This window comes from Cyprinodon tularosa, unplaced genomic scaffold (assembly GCF_016077235.1).
Source record: "Cyprinodon tularosa strain WSP-4 unplaced genomic scaffold, ASM1607723v1 ctg1337, whole genome shotgun sequence".
In the NCBI taxonomy this organism is placed as follows: Eukaryota; Metazoa; Chordata; class Actinopteri; order Cyprinodontiformes; family Cyprinodontidae; genus Cyprinodon; species Cyprinodon tularosa.
In genome coordinates, this window is record NW_024038156.1 from 25,441 (window position 1) to 36,096 (window position 10,656).

Consider the following 10,656-nt stretch of genomic DNA (forward strand, 5'->3'; position numbering starts at 1 on the left):
CCCAGCTTTATTTATCCAGTAAACCCACTTCCTCACTCCCCCCCTTGTCCCTTACTAACTGCCTACTTGAAATTAAAGACTGGTTCACCTCAAACTTCCTTAAACTAAACAGCGATAAAACAGAACTCCTCCTCGTTGCCACTAAATCCACCCTATCTAAAATCAAAAGTTTCTCACTACCCATTGACAACTCCTTAGTCTCCCCCTCCCCTCAGGTCAAGAGTCTGGGTGTCATCCTCGACTCCTCCCTCTCCTTTCAGTCTCACATAAATAAAATTACCAGGTCTGCATACTTCCACCTTCGCAACATTAACCGTCTCCGTTCCTCCCTCACCTTTCATACTGCCTCTGTCCTTATCCACAGCCTCATCACCTCCCGTATTGATTATTCCAATTCTCTTCTTTTCGGCCTCCCTCATAAATCTCTCCATAAACTTCAACTTCTTCAGAACTCAGCTGCTCGTGTCATCACCAGAACCCCCTCCTTCCATCATATTTCCCCTGTTCTTCACCAACTCCATTGGCTCCCAGTTCAATTCAGAATTCATTTTAAAATCCTTCTCTATACTTTCAAAGCCATCCATAACCTTGCTCCTCCATATCTGTCAGACCTCCTTCACATTGCCACCTCCTCCCGCTCCCTTAGATCCTCCTCCTCCATCCACCTCACTGTACCCCCAGCTCGACTTGTCACCATGGGGAGCAGAGCCTTCAGCCGCTCTGCTCCCCAGCTCTGGAACTCACTTCCTCCCGACCTCCGCAGTATTGACTCTCTCCCCTTATTCAAAGCCAGACTCAAAACCCATCTGTTCCAGCTCGCTTATTTGTGATATACTGCTCTTTTCCCTATCCATGATTGTTTTTTTGTTTTTTTGTTTTTTATGTTCCTGTATCTGTATTTTGTATTTTCATCTCTTTTTATTTATTTTTTTTGTATTATTTGTAAAGTGACCTTGAGTGTCAAGAAAGGCGCTGTTAAATAAAATGTATTATTATTATTATTATTATTAAGGTAGGAAAACGATTAATGGATATTACATAGAGCTCAGCTGCTAATACTTTGCAACTGTTCCCAAATTCAATGATTTAAAACAAACAGTCTATAGTATTAAGAACTAAATCAGAAGATAGAGACACGTGAAAATTATGTGACTATGTTAGAATAGGTCATGATTCAAATTAATTAAATAGAAACATTTAACAAGAACCTCCTAGTGATTATCTAGGCACAAAGTAGAATGTAAAATTAATTCAATTCAATTCAGTTTATTTATATAGCGCCAAATTCACAACACATGTCATCTCAAGGCACTTTACAGTTCAACCAGATCATACAGTCAAATTGATACAAAGTTTTCTATCTAAGGAAAACCAGTTGATTGCATTGACTCATTGACTCAAATACAATCCCCCACACTAAGCATGCTTGTAGCGACAGTGGAGAGGAAAAACTCCCTTTTAACAGGAAGAAACCTCCAGCAGAACCAGGCTCAGTGTGAGCGGCCATCTGCCGAGGCCGACTGGGGTTCAAGGAGACAGAAGCAGAGATACAAAAAGCAGCTGTAAAAGGCGGCCCCGTCCAGGAAACACGCAGCCAGGCAGACGAGCTCCAAGGCAGCTCCCATGCCAGAGGACGAAGAGAGCACATCCACTCAGTCACGGTCAGAGAAACAGGACCACACTGGAAAACAGGCCGATCTCCAACATCTATAAACAAGGGTGTTGATAGAAGCAGCACAGCTGATGTTTCTTTCCAGGATGACGTCACAGCCAAACAGGAACAGACGAGGCAAAGCTACTCTGAGGAAAAGCAGAGAGAGCAGAAGGTTAGAGATTGAACTAACAGATTCTGCAGAATAGGAGAACAGAGAGAGAATGAAGCAGAATGATGAAATGGGGGTCCCTATGTCCTCCAAAAGTCTAAGCCTATAGCAGCATAACTATAGAGATAGCTCAGGATAACCTGAGCCACCCTAACTATAAGCTTTATCAAAAAGGAAAGTTTTAAGCCTAGCCTTAAAAGTAGACAGGGTGCCTGCCTCACGGACTAAAACTGGTAGTTGGTTCCACAGGAGAGGAGCCTGATAACTAAAAGATCTGCCTCCCATTCTACTTTTAGAAATTCTAGGAACCATTAGTAAACCTGCAGATTGAGAGCGAAGTGCTCTGTTAGGAACATAAGGAACAATCAGATCTCTGATATAAGATGGAGCTTGGCCATTTAAGGCTTTATATGTGAGAAGGAGGATTTTAAATTCTATTCTTGATTTAACAGGAAGCCAATGAAGAGAAGCCAGGATAGGCGAGATATGATCTCTCTTTTTAATTTTCATTAGAACTCTGGCTGCAGCATTTTGGATCAGCTGAAGGCTTTTAACTACAGTTTGTGGACTTCCTGATAGTAAAGAATTACAATAGTCCAGCCTTGAAGTAACAAATGCATGGACTAGTTTCTCAGCATCACCCCTGGACAGGATATTTCTAATTTTTGTAATGTTCCTCAGATGAAAGAAGGAAATTCTAGAAACCTCTTTGATGTGGGATTTAAATGACAGGTCCTGATCAAAAATAACACCAAGATTTTTTACTTTATTATCTGAAATCAGTTTAATCCTATCCAAATGAAGTGACTGGCTAATCAGTTTCTTTTTCAGAGACTCTGGTCCAAAGACTATAACTTCTGTTTTGTCTGCATTCAGGAGCAGAAAGTTAAGAGTCATCCAGGTTTTTATGTCTTCAAGACATGCCTGTAATCTATGTAATGGGTAAGCTTCATCTGGATTTATAGACAGATATAGCTGGGTATCATCAGCGTAACAGTGGAAATTAATCCCATGCTGTCTAATAATTCTACCAATTGGGAGCATGTATAAAGTAAAGAGAATTGGTCCTAGCACTGATCCCTGTGGTACTCCACAGGTAACCTTTGAGCGTGTTGAAGATCTATCATTAACATGAACAAACTGAATTCGATCAGATAGATAAGATTTAAACCAGTCTAGTGCTGTTCCTTTAATTCCAACAAAATATTCAAGTCTTTCTAAAAGAATATTATGGTCAACTGTATCAAATGCAGCACTAAGATCCAACAGGACGAGCACAGATACAAATCCATTATCTGAGGCCATGAGAATATCATTAGTGACTTTCACCAGAGCTGTTTCAGTGCTATGATGAGCTCTAAAGCCAGACTGAAACTCTTCAAAAAGTTCATTATGGTGGAAGTGATCGCAAACTTGTTTGGCAACTACTTTCTCAAGAATTTTAGATAAGAAAGGAAGATTGGATATAGGTCTATAATTGACCAAGTCATCTGGGTCAAGAGACGGTTTCTTAAGCAGAGGTTTAATTACAGCAACCTTAAAAGCTTTAGGTACATATCCCTGTAACAGAGATAGATTAATCACATCTAAAATGGAGGAGGAGTTCAAAGGGAATACCTCCTTAAATAACCTGGTTGGAACTGGATCTAACATACAAGTTGAAGGCTTAGATGAAGACAATAATTTTGCTAATTCAGAGAGTTCAACTGGATCAAAGCAGTCTAAACCCGGTTCAGATTCCATGACTACCTCAGGTACAATCGCGGATAGAGGAGTGCTTATGATCTTATTTTTAATAAGATCAATCTTATTTATAAAGAATCCCATAAAATCATTGCTGCTAAGAGCAGGTGGAATGGACGGTTCAACAGAGCTATGGCTCTGGGTGAGTTTGGCAACTGTATTAAAAAGAAATCTAGGATTATTCTTATTCTCCTCTATTAATGAGGAGAAGTATGCTGCTCTTGCTTTACAAAGAGTCCTCTTATACAGCAGTAAACCATTTTTCAAAAAATTTCAAAAATTAACATGCTTACCTGAAAATTATATGGAATATAAATATTAGAGAGTGCAAAAGAAGCTGCTAAAAGTAAACAAATCAGGAAAACCTAAATTAAAGGAATAGTACACCCAAAACATGATTAGCCTTCATTTTCTACTCCCCCCCATTCTGAACAACACTCTGGAGTACTTTTTTGATATCTCAAATGCATCTGGAGATCTGGGAGGCTTCTTGCTGTCTGCTGACATTCAAATAATGGAGGTCTATGGTGCCTGAGACAGAAAGGTCCATAAAAGTCCACAAAAAACGTGTCAATATTCCTCCATACTGCTCGTCCAATGTATTCCAAGTGTCCTGAGTGGGTAGCGTCCAGAATTTACTCGAAATGAAGTCATTTAGAATGTTTTTAGAGCATAAACAGTAGTGTATAGGATTTCCTAAAAGCGCGTTCACGAGTCTACGGAAACCGCGGCAGACCAAACCAGCGCATTCAGCTCGGCAAAGAACTCATGCTCTTCCTCAGCACTGAAGTCCTCAGACATTTTTCTTTCGTTGTTTCTTTCTTTGCACAGGTAAACAGCACATTTCTTCTTCTACGCTTGCATTATCAAGAGCAGACGCTGAATGCGCACATTCATCTAGGCTCGTGAACGCACAGGCACACGCTTTTAGGAAATCCTATACACTACTGTTTATGCTCTAAAAACATTCTAAATGACTTCATTTCGAGTAAATTCTGGATGCTACCCACTCAGGACACTTGGAATACATTGGACGAGCAGTATGGAGGAATATTGACACGTTTTTTGTGGACTTTTATGGACCTTTCTGCCTCGGGCGCCATGGACCTCCATTATTTGAATGTCAGCAGACAGCAAGAAGCCTCCCAGATCTCCAGATGCATTTGAGATATCAAAAAAGTACTCCAGAGTGTTGTTCAGCATGGGGGGGAGCAGAAAATGAAGGCTAATCATGTTTTGGGTGTACTATTCCTTTAAGACTGTCTACATCATAAAAAAATAAATAAACAGGAGCCTATGAAATATTTAATGACAATAAATTTCCATAAAATTAGAGATTCTATGAATCCTTAAATATTGCACTAGATGTTCCTCTGTAAAAACTTTAAGTAAAACTAAGAAATCAGCATTCAGACTAGTTTTACAATAATCCAGGATGTTAATTGAAGTGAGACTTTCTCTCCCCAGCATTAGGACTAGCTGTTTACTCAATAAGATACAGACATAGAGAATAATGTTTGAAATGTTTTTGTAAAATGTTACTTGGATTTTAAATAAAACTCTTACATCCTAAAGGTAAAAATCAACATGTATTTATTTCAATATATGAGGAAGTTATCTTTTTGAGGAAACTAACAAATAATGCTTGAAACAGTGAAGTGAAGAGCCGATGATATTAAGAGATATAAGAGGTTAGTTATGCTTTAGATTATATTAGATGATTCTACGTGAAGCGTATAATGAAAACTGTTTACTGCACTAAAAGATTAATATAGAGACAAATCAGAATCCTAAATGCAGATGACAAAAGACTTAAAACAGATTATAGGCTAAAACAGACTAAATACAGTTCTAGCTCAAAGCCACACAAATAAAGTATGTTAATACTTACTCAAATATCTTTGTGTTTCGAAAGACATTTTTTCTGTCCGCCTCTCTCTTGCTTGTTTCAGGGAGACAGGAAACAGTCACTCTGCGTTCCAGTCTGATTAAACAACTTCTGTGCACTGCCGCACACACTCTTTTAAAGTCCACAGGAAGACAACCTTTTATTTTTTCTAGCTTGGCAGAGAACTACAGGAATGATTAAGGTTAAAGTGGACACACTAACTTGTTTATGAATATCCAAGACGAAAAGTACAATCTTAAAAAGGTTATATTCCTGGTTATCTGTATGGAGCCAAATAATATCTGATAAGAGGATGGACAGTATAATAAGTATGTCATGATGGGTTCTCTAAAGCAACCCAAGTATGCAGAACACCACTAGACGGAAACAGTAGTAAAAGTTTAACAGAGTTTATTTTGCAAGCACAATAATACTGGTTCTGGTTCTGGTCCTGGAACACGGGTTCACCGGAGTCTGCATAGGACGACAGTTCAGTTAGCAGGGCACTTAGAGATTTGTCTTTAGATTGTTTCTGACTTGTACCTTGAGGGTCCTTGATTAAAGCTTGGAGAGGAAGGTTGTTGGAACTGGAGAGAGTTTGGTTCGCAGAGTCCGCAAGCTGCTTCAGCGTCTTACTTCTTAGGATTTGAACAGAGTGAAGCTAGGGGTTTCCAGCTCTTGATCCAAGGCTGCAAGAAAGCTCAAAGGCAGGCTTCAGGTTTTGCTCAGAGGGCAGGCTTGGCAGGTTAAGCTCTTCCAGAGCTTCACAGGAGACCAACTGGTTTCCTGGAAAACAGAGACAGAAGTTAGAATCCAGCTTGGATTCAAAAAGTCAACAAAGGTTCTCAGAAGGATCTAGGCTTAGTGCTAACCAACTGGATCAACACTGCAGCTTCCAACAGTACCTCCCCCTCAACGACCGCCCCTTGGCGGTCCGGAAGAGGTTGATGGACAGGAACGCTCGTACTCCTCGATCAGGGAAGGATCGAGGATGTAAGAGCCAGGAACCCAATGGCGATCTTCTGGTCCGTAGCCCTCCCAGTCGACGAGGTACTGCCAGCCGCGACCTCACCGACGGGAGTCCACGATGCGACGAACGGTGAAGGCGGGATGGCCATCAACTTCCAGGGCGGGTGGTGGGGAGTCGGACGGAGGGCACAGAGGGCTTGAGACAACGGGCTTGATCTGAGAGACGTGGAAAGTGGGGTGGATGCGTAGAGTCGGAGGTAGCTGGAGACGGACTGCAGATGGGTTGATGACCTGGGAAACCTTAAACGGACCAATGAACCTCGGGGAGAGTTTTCGAGACATCCCCTTGAGGGGGATGTCACGAGAAGACAGCCATACCTCCTGGCCTACGGAGTACTCGGGAGCGGCACGTCTCTTGGAGTCAGCAAATCGTTTGGAGGTCTCGGAGGATTTATTGAGCGTGGCGATGGTCTCCTTCCAAATTCTCTGGCAGCGACGGATGTGTTGATTGATGGTTTTAACTGCAATTTCTTTCTCATCTGCGGGGAAAAGTGGAGGTTGATAACCGTGACTGACCTGAAAGGGTGATTGGCCGGTGGAAGCAGATCTCAGCGAATTGTGGGCGTATTCGATCCAGGGTAAATATTGGCTCCAGTCGGTTGGGTTGTTAGACGTGAGGCAGCGGAGGGTAGATTCCAGTTGCTGGTTCATCCTTTCTGATTGACCATTGGATTGCGGATGATAACCAGATGTCAGAGATGTCTTACAGCCCAGAGCTGCGCAGAATGCCTTCCAAACTTGTGATATGAACTGAGGGCCACGATCAGAGAGGATCTCCTGGGGAATGGCGTGTAACCGGAAAACGTGTTTCACTAGAAGTTGAGCCGTTTGGAAGGCCGAGGGAAGCTTTCTGAGAGGGATGAGACACGATTTGGAAAAACGATCAACGATGGTGAAGATGGTGGACATACCTCGAGAGACAGGGAGGCCGGTGACGAAGTCGATGGCAATATGGGACCATGGACGAGAAGGAATCGGAAGAGGCTGTAGCAGACCCGAGGGGGGCTGGTGTGAGGCCTTATTTCTGGCACAAGTGGGGCAGGCCAACACATATTCTTTTACGTCTCTGTGAAGCGTAGGCCACCAGAAGCGTCTTGAAATCAGAGCAATAGTTCTACTGACTCCCGGATGGGCAGAAAATTTGGCAGCATGCATCCATTGTATTAATCGGGACCTGACGGAAGATGGAACATAGGTTCTGTTAGCTGGACCGTTACCTGGGTCGGGTTCTGTGGCCAAGGCGGAGTTAATGAGATCGGAAATCTCCCAATTAACAACTCCGACTGTGCAAGATGCTGGAACGAAAGGCTCTGGTGTCTCGGATTGATCGACGGAGTAAAGACGAGAAAGGGAGTCAGGCTTCACATTCTTGGATCCGGGTCTGTAGGAGATAATGAGATTAAACCTTGAGAAGAATATGGACCACCTGGATTGACGAGGGTTGGCCTGTTTGGCTGACTGGATGTAAGCAAGGTTCTTGTGATCTGTCCAAACTAGAACCGGGTGCTCAGCTCCCTCCAGCCAATGTCTCCATTCCTCCAGCGCCAACTTGATGGCCAACAGCTCACGATCTCCAACGTCGTAGTTCTGCTCTGCTGAAGAAAGTCTACGAGAGAAAAAGGCGCATGGATGGATCTTTTGGTCAGAATCGAGTCTTTGAGACAAGACTGCTCCAACGCCAGAATCTGAAGCGTCTACTTCAAGGATGAACTGCTTGGAAGGGTCTGGCTGAATTAACACAGGTGCTCTGGAAAACAAAGATTTCAGTTTCTCAAATGCAGTCTGAGCTTCAGGGGACCAATGAAAAGTTCGTTTAACTGAAGTCAGTGAGGTTAAAGGGAGGGCTGTTTGGCTATAGTTCCTTATGAAGCGGCGGTAAAAATTGGCAAACCCCAAAAATCTCTGTAGCTGCTTGCGATTTTCAGGAACTGGCCATTCCAAAACAGCCTTAATCTTGTCTTCAGAAGGCTTAACCTGCCCACCCTCGAGCACAAACCCCAAAAAGGTAGCTGAGGGTTGATGAAACTCACATTTTTCAGCTTTGACGAACAACTTGTTTTCCAATAACCTTTGTAGCACCAGGCGGACATGTTTCTTATGATCAGACAGGTTCCTTGAATAAATGAGTATGTCGTCAATATAGACGAACACAAACACATTTAAAAAGTCTCTGAGAACGTCGTTCACGAGGGCTTGGAAACAGGCAGGGGCGTTAGTTAAACCAAAAGGCATAACCAAATACTCGAACTGACCTAATGGGGTTTTGAAAGCAGTCTTCCACTCATCTCCTTCTCTGATCCTAAGAAGATGATATGCGTTCCTTAAATCCAATTTGGTGAAGACTGTTGCCCCTTGAACAGGTTCAAACGCTGAGGCGAGAAGAGGTAGAGGGTACTTGTTCTTAATTGTAATTTGGTTCAAACCTCTGTAGTCGATACATGGCCTAAGAGAACCGTCCTTTTTGCCCACAAAAAAGAATCCTGCACCCAGAGGAGAGGAGGACGGGCGAATAATCCCAGCAGCTAAAGACTCGTTAATGTATTTCTCCATAGTTTCTCGTTCGGGTTTGGAGATGTTGTATAAACGACTGCTGGGTAATGGCGCTCCAGGTAGCAACTCGATAGCGCAGTCATATGGTCTGTGTGGAGGAAGGGACGTAGCACTGACCTTACTGAAGACGGGAGCCAAGTCATGGTACTCTGAGGGAACTGAAGAAAGGTCAGGAGAGTCCATCTCCCCCCCTCCCCTAGGAGGCCCCACCAAGGGGGCTGCCGAACGAAGGCATGTCTCATGGCATGACGTAGACCATGACTCCACGTGACGATCAGTCCAGTTGATACGTGGATTATGTTTCTCCAACCATTCAAATCCAAGCACGAGAGGGGAGCATGCGGAGGGAAAAACAAAAAATGTAATTGTCTCACGGTGGTTACCTGAAAGTAGTTGCTCGAGGGGTTCAGTTTGATGGGTAACTTGGTGAAGTTTCTTCCCATCTATGGCTGAGACACGGAGAGGTTGAGTCAGGGGAATGGTTTCAATTTTCAGTTGTTGGACGAGATTTGAATCAATCAGGTTCCGTTCACAGCCTGAATTGATGAATGCAGAGAAAGAGAGGTTTTGGTTAGCGAAAAACAGAGTGGCTGGAAGCATCAGTCGAGGAGATTTCTTAGAATTAGTTTGGCCCGTCAGACTCCTCAGATCCTCTGACGGGCCCAGGCTTTTCGACAGTTGAGGCTTTCATCTGTGGAAAATCTGGCCTGAGCCCACTCCAAGGCTCTTCCTGTTAATTGAGAAAGAATAAACGTTATTCGTTTATAATACGTGGGAAAACTATTGGGAGCATTTTGAAAAATTAGCCGGCATTGAAATAAAAATCCTTTGCAATCCTTCATATTACCGGAGAATCTTTCAGGAAGGTTAGGGCGGAACTCTGATGACGTCACTGCTGGTGACCTCTGAGGGGGAACAAGACCCGGAGATGGTTGCGCTGCTGGCGTGGCATTAGCATTGCTCACATAATTAGCGTAGCTCTGAAGCATATGATTGTGAGTGTCTACAAGGCGATATAACTCACGGAGTGTCTGGGTTTGTCCTTGGATTTGGGCTTCCTGCTCCTCCAAGCGACGGCGGAGGTGATCTGCTGGGCCTTGTGTTTGGCCGCAGTGTTCTGTCATGATGGGTTCTCTAAAGCGACCCAAGTATGCAGAACACCACTAGACGGAAACAGTAGTAAAAGTTTAACAGAGTTTATTTTGCAAGCACAATAATACTGGTTCTGGTTCTGGTCCTGGAACACGGGTTCACCGGAGTCTGCATAGGAAGACAGTTCAGTTAGCTGGGCACTTAGAGATTTGTCTTTAGATTGTTTCTGACTTGTACCTTGAGGGTCCTTGATTAAAGCTTGGAGAGGAAGGTTGTTGGAACTGGAGAGAGTTTGGTTCGCAGAGTCCGCAAGCTGCTTCAGCGTCTTACTTCTTAGGATTTGAACAGAGTGAAGCTTGGGGTTTCCAGCTCTTGATCCAAGGCTGCAAGAAAGCTCAAAGGCAGGCTTCAGGTTTGGCTCAGAGGGTAGGCTTGGCAGGTTAAGCTCTTCCAGAGCTTCACAGGAGACAAACTGGTTTCCTGGAAAACAGAGACAGAAGTTAGAAGTTAGGCTTAGTGCTAACCAACTGG